Below are 13,118 nucleotides of genomic sequence, written 5' to 3' on the forward strand. Positions count from 1 at the left end.
TCGCTGTGATTCTTACCTTTTCTTTGTAAGGGTGTCCCTCCTAAACTTTTACCTACATTTCAACAGCTTGTTGTACACAATTGTCCATTGAATCTGGGGTTACCTCTCGTGTATGCGTTTGCAGCAGCTGACCCTTCAGTTTCTGTATCTCCCATCTCATACCTGCTGATGGATCTATTTACCCCATCTCTCCTTTTGACCTTTTCTGTCTGTCTGTCATCTAAGCCTTTCTCTTTTTTGAGTACCCCATTTCCTAATGTGTCACAGAGCACTCTTTTTTTTTTTTTTTTTTTTTTTTTTGTAGCACCAAGCTCCTTTCAGGCAGTAGTGGGTGAATCAGCAGGCTGGATTCACGAGTAAACCCTGATGCTTATGTGGAGAAATGCTATTAACTGTGCTAAAGAGTCTATTTAAGTTCATAGAACCTCTAATCATGGCTGTGAAATGAGGAATTGGATGTTAATATTTCAGAGCCAATACTCTAATGATCTGTCTCTGTGGACCTCCTGTGGAATTATTCCAAATATTCCCTTGTGTAGCCAAGATCAAAATTTCACCCTTAGTTCTAATTTTTTGTATTGCAGCTTAACTGGTAATGAAGAGGGAGAAGTGTCATTGCTCTTTATATTGTGTAGAGTTAATCACATGAAGCATTTTAGGGCGAAATGTTCTGCTCTTTGATGTTGGCATTAAACATTAGCATTTAAATCTTTGCTGGATATTTACATTGTTGTAGTCAGCTGAGATTGATAGGTTTCTTTAGGGAGTGATTTGGAACAGGAGCCAAATTTAGGAATTGTGCATTGACTCGTCCTTAATTACAGAGGAAGCTTTAGATTACCTTCCCTATTTAGCCACCTAAATTAACTGCCAAAAGTTGATGACATGAATACCCTCTTCCTCCCACCCCCACATATACAAATGTTAATTTCTGCTACAATGTTAACATTAAATATTTACATGCTTCTATTTATTTTCAAGAAAATACTAAACAAGCAAGCAAACTGAAAAATAGTTCCTTGTCTTCAGGATTTTAAAGCTTTAAAATTATTTTCTAGTCCTATTAGTAATTCATGTTATTAAGAATCTTTGAAGCCTTTTACCATTGACAGAATTAACTAAGGTGCTTGGTGAGGATATTCATATACAGGTGTGTCTTAAAAGCAGTGGTATTCCACTTGATTGCAGTTTATAGCATTGATGTTAAAAACGTTTAAAAAATGTAAAATACATATTCTATCCTTTCTTTTTATTTTAGTTCTAGTTGAGAGTCCCCATTAGGAGGGCTGCAGGTGCCTTAATAGTTTATCTTGCCTACAGTAATGCAGTGATGACCACTCATCAGTGTTACATACTTTCATGTAAGCAATAAATTAACTCAGCCATGCAGTGGCACAGAACAATTACAAACAGATAACCTTCAATGAGCAATAAATACAGCAAGTGAACTCTTTCACCATCCACCTGGGAGCCATTTCTCAGCCTTTGCCCTAGCAGGTACCCCAGGCTCTCGGAATGTTATCCCATTCATGACGCTTTGGAGAGTAATTTCTAGATGCCAAAGAGGAAACTATCTTTCACATGTCTGCTGACTGCGGCGGGGGTAAAGGATGGTGATGATCTCTAGGCGTACAAGTCTCATCCCATTTAGCAATCTATAGATCTAAATCAATAGTTCAAATTCCACTTCAATACTAGCAGACAGGCGGTGGGACTCTTAAAGAAGCTAATGTGTGTTCCCTGTTTACCGAAGCTATGCCTACGCAAAAACGATCAGGGTCCATCCTCTCTGTTCCTGGCCTGTCAGGGATGTTCCTTGCAAAGTTAAACTTCTCTATCTCCCAAAACAGTGTGCCCCACATTGAGATTTCCACAACTATGCCCAATTAACTAACCATGGTAACGAATTAATGGTATGGGCAAGCATGTGCTCTTACTCCGTCTGCAGCTCTACCACAGTTTACTAGATTGTTTACTAAGTTTACTGAGCTATATTTATAGGTTAGAAAGTCTATAAAATTTGACTTCTTGGAAAATATTCTAATAGGCTAATCTCAAAGTGATAAAACTATGCACAAAATCAGCACAACTCCTTTTCTGGGGGAAATGCTACAGCTGCCAACTGTGGTGACATCGGTAAACTAGTACCGTGCTTCTTTTTGTCACATGGTTGTATTAACTTCTGAATATAGAATACTCCCCCCAGACTTGGAACAGTCATGTCTGGTGTCATAAATTCTGTTTTGAAGAAGGGTTATGCTTTCCATTGTGCACACAGAAAGGGCTTCAGTTTGTATTTCATAATTTTGAAGTTTACATCACTTTTCAGTACTCACTTAAATGTTCATTTCCTGTGCTCACTATGAAGCCTAGGGAAGACAAAAACAGTGAGAGGATGCGAAAAACTGTTTTGAAGTATATATAAACTATGCAAAACTGTTATTTCAAAATGTGGGAAGACCCTGAGTATATTTCTGAGAGAAGAAATTAAGTAAAGGATTTAAAAAAAAATCATATTCTTTCCTATTTATGCTCTGATTCAAGTTTTCCTTCAACCCTGGTAGATGTCTAAGCCCTTGAAAATGGCTGTTCGCTATTATGAAAGACAAAAAGGGTGGCATAAAGTTGCTTTCCTTTTAACTTCAACTGAACAGTCAGAATTATCCTAACATCACAGCACAGAGAGTTAGCACACATTTAAAAAAAAAAAAAGAAAGTGGTTATTATTTATATTATATATAAATTTATATTATATATAAAAACTGTCTGTTTTCATACATTTTAATAATCAGGTGTTACATCCAAAATAAGGTTGTTTTGAAATTTTCTTAAAGATCTTGGATCTGGGAAATACTTACCCACATAAATAGCTCAATTTTTTTGAAGTAGTAAATAAATACTTAGGAATTTGCATAAGCTAGCAGTAAAAAATGTTTTGATCCTGTTTTTTTTTTTTTGTTGGTTTGTTTCATGGCTTTTTTTCTTTTTCTTTTTTTTTTTTTTTTTTTTCTCCTCCCTGCATTCAGAAATGCATTTAGTCAAATGTTTTGACCTTAATCAGTACTTCTCAAGGAGAGCTTTGGTGTAAAAGGAGTGCAGTTTGACCCCTGTAGCTGCAGAAAGTAAGAGTCAGTGTTCTTCATTAGACTGTATATCCTGCTGGGTAGTATCAGTTGCCCTTTTGTTATTGTAAGCTCTTTTTCTTCCTTTTACTGTTTAAATAAATATATTGAAGCTAAAGAGTTAATGACAAATTCAGGAAGTCTTGACTTAACGTGATGAAGTGAGACACATTTTGTGCCATTCAGTGTACACAATTTATAACCCCGTTTGATTACCGCAGCGTGTCCTCCGCCTATAAGAATTGCACCCGGGGGACCAGTCAACTTATTAATTCATCATTTGCCACCTTTTATGGTTGCAATACCCCTTTATGGCGTACAGTCGGAGAGATCTAGTAATGTGAAGGCTGCCGGCTGACCAGTTCCATTCTAGCTGACCCTTTGGAGGCTCAGTGCTGGTAACTTTCCTCCCAGGTCCCCTTTCCCAGAGGCCGTGTCACCCTCCTGCCTTTTGCCTGGTGATGGGGACAGGCAGTGGCACTTACCCGACTTCAGGGAGGAACGGCCTTCCACAAGTTAACCTGTAGCTTTTTAAAGTGCCTTTTGATTTATCTGTTACCTGATCCATCAGCAATGAATAATTTTCATGGAAGGTGCACTTTAATTACCTTCCCAATTGACTAGCATTATCATGCCCTATCTAGGTAATTAATCTCACGAAGTATCCAATTTCAGTCTTTATTGCTGGCAGGCAGGCCTTCTGAATTATATGTGCTTGAATGGGCATTGGGTCTGTTGTTAAACCAAATAGGCCATGAAACAAATTTTGGATCTCTCTTTTTTTCTTTTTCTTTTCCTTCTTTTTTTTTTTTTTTTTTTTTTGTTACCCTCCTAATGTGTCTGTAAGGATGTTGTGGTCTAGTTGCTTTGGTTGACATAGTTGAGTTTTGTACGATGTAAAGCAGGAAAGGGCAATGGTAGAAAATGGTGGTTTATTAAAAAAAAATATATTAAAATAGCACAGATCATAAAAGTCAATCGGTCTCTGAAGAAATAGTTATCAGGTTGTGAAACCAGGTACCGAAAATAATCGGGTTTTGCTCTTGAATGATCTATAGCTTTTACAGTGTGAACTCTGTATGCTGTCGAGTTACGTTGTAGAGCTGGTGCATTCAGAGGACAAATTAACAAATTAGAAGTGCTCCTCCCAATATCAGATTAGGGATTTGCCATTGTATTCAGTTTTGTGTTTCACTGCTCTGTGGGTGAAAGATAGACCTTTAAAAATGTACTGTTGAACCAGCAGATTAAAAAACATGGTAATAAATTTGTAGGACAGTTTAGTCTTTTTTTTTTTTTATGCCTGTCTTATTAAAAATAGTGAACAGTTAAGGTATTTGGAAAGCTGAACAAAAATGCTGTCTCAGTGGGTAAAAAGAAATATTAGCATAGTGCAAATCTTTCATTCAGTTGCCTAAACTTTAGACACACTATGTCTATTTTGGAAATTTCCTTTCTAATTCTTCTAAAAGTGTTTTTTCTTCTTTGTTTTCTCTCAGTTCCCTTCTGATTCCCCAAAGGAAAATTTTAACAGGTTAATTTTTACAAAGGTTTGGACAAAAACAGCTTACCTCAGATACAGCTGAGAATTCCTTGAGAATTTTCACAAGTCCATTTCCTGGACATAAATTTGCTCACTTTATTACTGAAACTGATAAGAATGTGTGTGTTAGTTAAGTTTCATGTTTTGAGTACTGAACAGAATTGTTGGATTAGAAAAAAGTCCAGCAACTAAGGAGCTAAGAAAGTATGAAGAATTGTGAAGGATATTATGAGATCTTAAGATGACAGGCTTTTTCTTTGTTGTCATAATTTTAAAGCTAGTCAAAGCAGGCTGTTTGATACTCTTCACTAAAACCCCTAGAATTAAGCAAACAGTTTTACAAAGGCACAATTGAACTTGTTACACTGTTTTTTCTTTCTTGTTTTTAGGACGTCTTTAATATCAACATTTGATTATCTTCCACAAGATTATTTTCTTATTTAATGGAGGTACTTTTTTTTTTTTTAATCAGAAGTTCTCCATACCAGAGAAAATCTGGTGTAGTAGTGGCTTACACTTAAAGTAATTAATATAAAAAATCTGAAAATATTTAACTGGATGAAAAGTGGAGGCAACTGTATTCAACCATGTAACTCTTTCTTCTACCACTTTGAACTTCAGAGAATGGGAACAATGAACAGCATGGAGATTGATCCTGGAATGCAGAATCTTTCACCTTTAGGTCATCAATTCAAATTCAGTCAACCCAAGCAGAGACCAAAAATTGCTACCATATGAAAGTTGTTTGTGAACTGTGTGGAATTTAAATGATGATCTCAGTTCATTTTCTTTTTCATAAACATCATAATAAGCAGTGTTTTTGGCAGTCATCCAAAGGAGAAGGTAAGATTAAAGGAGCATGACCTAGTAAACTTTTCACTCCTGGTCATGATCTCTACAGGTGAACACAGTGGCTGGAGAATTTCAAGCTGCTGATGTGGATTGCACTTACTCTCTGGATAAAGACAGAACTTTAGTAGTTTTTCACTTAAATATCACATTTTAATTAATTTGAATCTTTCGAGGCAGATACTGACCCAGTATGTTAGACTGCCAGTCTCAGGGGTGCTCCTGCAGCTTGAATTACACTCAAACCGAAACCATTCATTGAATATAAAAAGAAAACAATTGACTTCCTTTTGTTTATAAGCAGCTTTATCGAAGTATAAACTGATGTCTTCAGTTTTGTTTGCAGTCTGCCAGGAAAGAACATATTTAGTTACTTATTGAATGGCTCCTGCCATATATTCAGACAAATATTGCTAGTGTAGTAGCTGTTTTCAGTCACAGGAATATAAAAAGCCTTGAAAAAAAACCTGTAAAGGACTTTATTAAAGCATGGTCATTTGCAGAGCACGAAGGAGCTTTGCCAGCTGCCAAGCTGCTAAGCTTTAGCTTTGCTGCTGACTTTGAAGACAAATGTAATATTTGGTCTGAACTTGTGTTCCCAAGTTTCACAGCTGATGTTGAGACAAGGTACAGTGTGCTTAATTAAGCTTTCTCAAAAGTCTGTTGCTGTAACGACTTTCTTTGGAGTGGTGATAGAGCAAAAACCATGTGAGAGATCGCCATTTTGAAAGGTCATTTAAGGTACTGTACAGCAACTCTTGTCTGTTAAGAAGAGAATGGTCTACTGGTTCTGGCACTGGACCGGGGCTCTGGAGATCCATGATAAATTACATAGTCATTCCCATAGGCATCTTCTGTTACTTTGGATAAATGACTTAATCTTTCCATGACGCTGTTTTTCATGAGAAGAATGAGGATAATAAGACTTCCTTGCATCAAAGGAGCATTGTGAAGAAAAATCCAGTAGTGACTGTGAGGCATTTAGATACTATTTTGCTAGTGGCTATATAACTACTAAGATAGGTTAGTTATCTATCTTTCTGTGTGTGGTGGTGGTCTTTTTTGTTCTTTTGTTTGTTTGGTTAGTTAGTTGGTTGGTTGGTGTTTTTCCTTGTTAAAATGTGTAATAGAATTAAGTCCTTGTTTGCTGGTTAATCTAGAGCTGTTGGTTCTCTTTGTTCAGTAATGGCAATTTTTTTCTTGGCTGGAATTCCTGTAAACCTCCCTTACCGGACTTCTTTATTGCTCTATATTTTCCCTGAGAACTGTAATGCAAGAGAGATGTAAACCGGACTAGTCCAGTATATCACCAGCTTTTTAAGAAAGCTTGGTTCTCCTAGAGCTCTGTTGGACGCACTGGGCAGCTGCCAGTGTTGCATATGAAAGAGAAACAATTCTCACCAGGAATCTCCAAGTTCTCAGAGACCTGAGCAGGTAGCAGGGTTGGCCCTTAAGGGATGTTTTACTAATACGTTTGCTTATTAAAAAAAAAAAAAATAATCATGAGATTGTGACCTTATTGAAATAGTTTGTTCTTGCTGAAACTTTGCTTTTAATCACTAATCGTTGTGACATATTTTTGGCAAGCAAACCCATGTGAATCTTTCTGCAGTGTTGTAGGTAAGTCTGCCATGGGACAAAAGCAGGTCTTTAATACAGCAGCTTTTAAACTGTAACACTGATGCATTCCTCCACTCCCTAATTGCACCTGGGAGGATCTGGTTCTTGTTGCAGTTAATAAGCTGTTCACTCAGTACTCTAAAATAACAAGACAAGTTACATTAAAGTGCTTTTTCATGGTTCATGTTTTTTCTCACCCCAGTACTCTGAATGAGAGGAATAATTTTATGAAGACCAGCACCATTACTCTTCATCTTTTGTGTGGAAAGATTTTAGGTTTGCTTTATATTGGAAGTGTTCTAAAACTTAGGTGTCACCTTTCTGCCACATTACAACATCATTAAAGCTCAAGAGGTTGTTCAGACATATGAGCATGAGGGTTTTTTTAAGCTTCTGTTCTAATGGCTCTAGGGTAGGCAATTTTAAACCTGATGGTCTAAGATCACACAAAAGTCGGTGTAAAGAACAATAGAGGATACTAAACTTTGGTGACAAATTTTGTTATTTTTATTTTTATTTGAAATACAGTTAAAGTCATTTATAGTCAGCAAATTCAAGCCAACCTTAAGGAGGTAATCACAGAGTAAGTTTTAGGTACAAAAACTGAGGACAATTTCCCACAGCTCCAGGTGCTGGTGAGCAAAGGCAAAACCATCAAGCCCTGGCCTCCTGGTTCCTCTTTAACATTTTGTCAAAGCCGCTGTCCTGTCTGATAATTTTCCAGTGTGATGCTGTGTTTGCTTTGCCGCTTTCTTACTCCACATTACATTTTGTTGACCCAACCCTAAGGGAAGAGGGAAGCTCAAATGCTCAGCTGAAGCTTTGAGAACGCAACTTTTGGGTCCTATGATGAAAGGACGCCCACTCAGGGGTATACTCCCCTGGGTATGCTGGCCAGGCACTACCGTTCTGCTCTCTTCACGACTAGCTGCGATGATTGTCACTAGGGGAAACAGGGGTCTTCAAAAAAACATTTCTTTGTTCATCTTGATTTTGAAAACTGGGTAAAAACTGAAAGGAAGGTAAAGTGAGTTGTAATGACACAACCCCCAATGTCAATTAAGAGTAGATAGAGCTCTTAAATTAATGACTTGTCTCTGCATTCCAGAGGTTTATAGACAGCTTCGCACTGTCCTGTCGCAATGGAAGTCAGGACTCCTTGCACATGTATATCCTAACCTGAAGTTTCACTGATATTTTCCTAATCCTCTTTCCTTTTCCTTCTCAGGCCCCTCTTTTTGGCCCCTTCTCTTTCCCTTCTTTCTTGTCTCAGTGACAGTGTTGTTCTGTGAAATAACAGTGCAATACGAACGTTGCTGGCATTTTACAATTATTGCAGTTGTAAATGAGAGGTTTAGCTGACACCTCTACCAATTAATATAGTTCATGTTCTTGTAAAGCAGTTAGAACTTATATGAAATGAAGGATTATATCTTCCTCATAGTTTTTGAAATGCAGAGAGTAGAACTTACCAGTCCAGTAAATACCACATTTTCTAAAATTTTTACTACCATAGTGAGAAAAGCCATTATTTTTTAAAAAGAAGACGGGAATTGTAGCCTCTTTATCTTTTCCTGTGCAGCACAAAAATGTATTCAGTTTAATGGAATGCCATAATACACTCCTAAACTGTCAGATTTCTAAATATGAGCCATACATCATGACAGTGCAGAACAATGTATTTTGTACCAAAGCAGTTCTATTAGAGGAGGTGAAAATATGTTAATCCTACCTCGATCATCAGGGACCCTTATGAATTTGCATTATTCTTTTAACCTTGAAGTGAGCGGGTGATAGAATTTTTGAGTTTTTTAAGAAAAATCTGTTCAACTACAAACAATGTTTTTTGTTTGACAATGTTATTAATGACTTCATAGACATCAGTAATTATTATTTGCACATATGTGACATAATAAAAATACCAGAGAATCTTTTGTTACACTTTCCCTGCCCCACCCCCCACCCCCAGGGGAATTCTCTGAGGGTTTTCATTTTTTTGCTTGTAATTTGTATCCATTTTGAGTTAGAACGCTAATTGCTTTGTTGTATTCCATAGTCTGGACATAAAATTGCTTACAGTTCCTGTTGCCCACAGATTGCACTGAAATGCAGGCTAGTGTTAGAAAATCTGGCCACAGATCCGTTATACAGATTTAGAGATCATTGCACTGAGTTGTCTCAGATTTAATTTTGTATTAGGAACACCTTAAATTACCATTCTAAAATATATTTTAACCTTTCAGGAAATTATCCTGTTAGGTTATCAGTGCTAATTGTATTATTAATTTTGTTTTGGGGGAGGGGTGTAAAGAAAAAAAAAGTATTGAAGTAAGGTGATTAGAAGTGTTACAGTGGATTTTTTTTTTTTTTTTTTTTTTTTTTTTTTGGTTGGAGTTTATAAATTTGAAGTACTACCAGACAGATCTTGTACTGCGAAATATGGAAGTAGCTAGATTTTGGTAACTGGTTGTGAGTTAAATGAAAACCACTCCTACATCCTCATCACATGAAACATCTTGGGGAAATTTTGTTTGTTCATTTGTTTTTGTCATGAACATATAACAGAAAAGCTCAAGATAAATATGGCTGTGGTACAGATTTCATATAGTGTAATATCTGCAGAGACTAACTGTGATAAAAAATGAAACAGAAGCTCAGACTCCTATAAAAGTTGAAAGCAAATTCTTCACTTCTGTGGCATTAGGTGCCATATTTTTATTGCTTTGTTGTCTTCAAGTGATCATAAAAAAATAAAAAGCAGTTTGTAACTAGAAGCTTGGTAATGGCTATATGATTAATGACAGTGAACTGCAGGTCAGTTTTTAAAAATGAGCATGAAATCATTTATACTTTAGATTTAGTTTCAAAGAATTAGATTTGGTCTCTTTTTAGTAAGTATGAAGTCATTTATATTTTAGAGTTGAACAGAATTATTTGTTTGAGAAGTCCAGGAGTGGCCACTTGGAAAATAAAACCTAGTCTTCAGTATGAGTACAATGCAGACTGCATCAAAGGTGACCCTCATTGTATCGCTCAGCACCATGATCGTATGTGAGACTGGAGAAACCTCAAACAGGTAATTTAATTCTACATTAAAAACTGTTAATTAGCTCTATTTTACTGCTGAAAATGAAACAATACAAAGTAATTGAAAGGGCCTGAGTGCTGAGTGCTGCGTTCTGTGTTCATGATGCAGACTCTCCAGTGTTAAGAAGGCAAGAGAAACAGTTTTCTGTTAACTCTCAACTGTAGTTCCTCAGATCTCATGTAAAGGAAATGATGCAATAGTGTGGATTTGAGCACAGAGGAGAACCGGAATATTTTATCAGTAGCCCATTATTAGGAGCGATCAAGAATAGTATGAAATTTCACCCTCTGCTTATAGAAAGTCAGGTGCCTTAGGAGAAGGGTTTAGGAGAAACATGCTGGAAGACAAGCTGTTGGACCTGGTTAGCTGAAAACATATCTCCTTCCATTCTGCCTTTAATTATGTGCTGGAGTGGGTGTGGGATTGAGAGCCAGAAAACCTGTCCGGAGGTGAGTGTGCCAATATTCATGGTATTTTTGAGAAAAGAACAGTCTCAGCCTTCTGTTAAAATGGGATGCTGTGGCTCAGAAGTGCGACACCATCATTACGCTATAGCGTGTGAAATGGTAGAGTCAGGTTTAGTTCCTTTCTTTATCTGGTGAGTTTAACTGTGCTTCTTCCATTTCTCTAGCAATATCCTAATTTTTAGCCCACGGAGTCAGGTTTATGTGTAGTGCCTAATTTTTTTCTTCTCCTGTTGCCTACCTTTCCACATGAAGGAGGTTCAACAGGAGCGACAGAGACTTGTTGCTACTGCAGATTTCACTAGTACTCCGAAAATCACTGGGAGGGAATGTGGGGAAAAAAATCATGAATGAAATGCCAAGTTAATGGGATGACTAGTACTGATGTGAAAACAAATAGTTCATTTTGTGACATGAAATATTTAGGCTGGAAATTACAGGCTTTCTAATTTCCTAGCCATAAGACCAGTGAATTCTGGAACAGCTTTTGATGGGAGTAGTGGGAGACATAATCTGATTTTAAGATGGACCTTGGTCATTCTTTTGGAAGGAATGACATCACACGGTTGCCTGAGATGGCAGGTGACTGGACACAGTGATCCCAAAGTACCCTTCCACTCCAACCTTCTTAATTAGAAAAATACTTTATATTTTGTTACGTTCTTCAGTTTCTCAGAAACGTTTCACCTGTAATTTGATGATGGTATTTTTTATTGCTTAAGAGAGGTTGGACATAGAAAAGAAAAATCTTTGTTGTGATTGCAGAAGTCTGGTAATTGATATGTGAAGTGGAGATGATGAAATGGCTGCAGGTAGGGTAAGAAACAAGGAGGACACTGTTCACACTGAAAAGACTGGAAGGGATTTATAAACAATTATGGCACTTTGTATAGCTGTTTTAATATTGATGTCAGGACTGATAAAGCGTTGAGTAAGTGTTGTTTCATTGGATAGCGTAAAATTAGAAGGCAAGCGAAGACTTATCCCCAGTTTGTTTATTTTTAAATGAATGTTGCATTTGTTAACCTTTTAGGATCTGTAAACTCTTCATCATTGATACTAAAAATACATTTGAGTGTATTCTGACTTCATTTTTCAAACACCTTTTTTGTAATTTGTGGGAGGACAAATCGTGTTGTAGTCAGTAAAAAAGGAGTACTCCAAAACATTGTTTTACATTAGTACTACAGCTAAATAAGTTCAAATTAGAATTTTGTAAAAAAATTTTATATCATGCCATTAATAGTTCAAACCCTGAAGACAAATTTATGATCCTTAAGAGTAACTGATGTTTATGATCCATTTTAAATAAGCTTTGCCAGAATTTGTGTTGCAGAAAAACTAGATGCTAAAAGGCTTTTCTTCCACAGATAGTAATAGTATAGTCTTATGTAATGTCCACGTTTAAGGGACTCTGGAAGATTGCGTTTATCCCAGCTTTGTTAATGTTAAAGCTTCTGCTTTCATGTGTAGTGCTGTTAATGACTCAGCACCTTACTGGCAGTGAAACAAGAAGCATGTCATTCATAATCAAGGTGCCAAAATGAAGTTTTGAATCCCATTATAAGGAGGTACTTTGCAACGGGTCATTAACTTCCTCTATGGCATAAAACCCCTGGAGGAGGGTCTTTAAGGTTACAAATTATAAGTAATGACATAATTGCCTGATGATGTAGAAATATGACCAAGGTTTAAAATGTGGTTTCTCTGAATGCTTCAGGTGCTGAATGCCCACTGACTAATGCTGGTGGCCTGATTTTCAGCAGTGATCACTGTGGGGAACCGTTCCTTCCAAAGGCTCAGGAGGGACGATGTGGCAGAAGGATGCAAGTTCACCTTGCACTGAGTTGCTCAGTCAGGCTTCAGGGACACAACAAAGCAGACACCTGCCAGACGCCTTGGCAGTATTTACTGCGTAACTGAAGTGCAGCTGGACTTGTAGACAATTAGCATCTTTCTAAATCATGATGCAAGTTATGAAAACAAAGGGGTTGAAAAGTAGAGGCTACTTCTGAAAAAATTGGGCATTGGTATGAATTGCTTGTGTACATCTTTTTTTTTTTATTATTATTATATATCATTATTTGAAGCTTAGATAGAAAAGAAAATGGATCTCTCCATTGCTGATCATAGTTAATTTATCAAAAAAGTAGAGCTCTGAAAGGAATTGCTTTTTAAAACATTGTGGGTTTTCAATCCATTTTTCTTCCTTTAACAAATTGATCTGTCATTCTTGAAAATCAGCAAAATCCCACAAAGACATAGTACTTTTTGTACAGCTTCTGAACATTATAAAATTGATTCTTTTATATGTGTGAGAGTGTGTACATTTATATGGTTTTTAATAACCTGCATTCATCTACTTACCACACTTGTTTAACCTTAAAGTAACAGCCTAGAAATTTTCCAGGATATATTCTCCAATGTTTAGT

At 36.7% G+C, this 13,118-nt stretch overlaps 1 protein-coding gene across 7 annotated transcripts in view; it reads left to right on the forward strand.

Annotated features, from left to right (window-relative positions):
• The window catches only part of EPHA7 (EPH receptor A7), a 179,178-nt gene that overhangs the window by 69,391 nt on the left and 96,669 nt on the right, over positions 1 to 13,118 (forward strand). The window lies entirely within an intron of this gene.

Source organism: Falco punctatus (assembly GCF_963210335.1).
Source record: "Falco punctatus genome assembly, chromosome: 5".
Classification (NCBI taxonomy): domain Eukaryota; kingdom Metazoa; phylum Chordata; class Aves; order Falconiformes; family Falconidae; genus Falco; species Falco punctatus.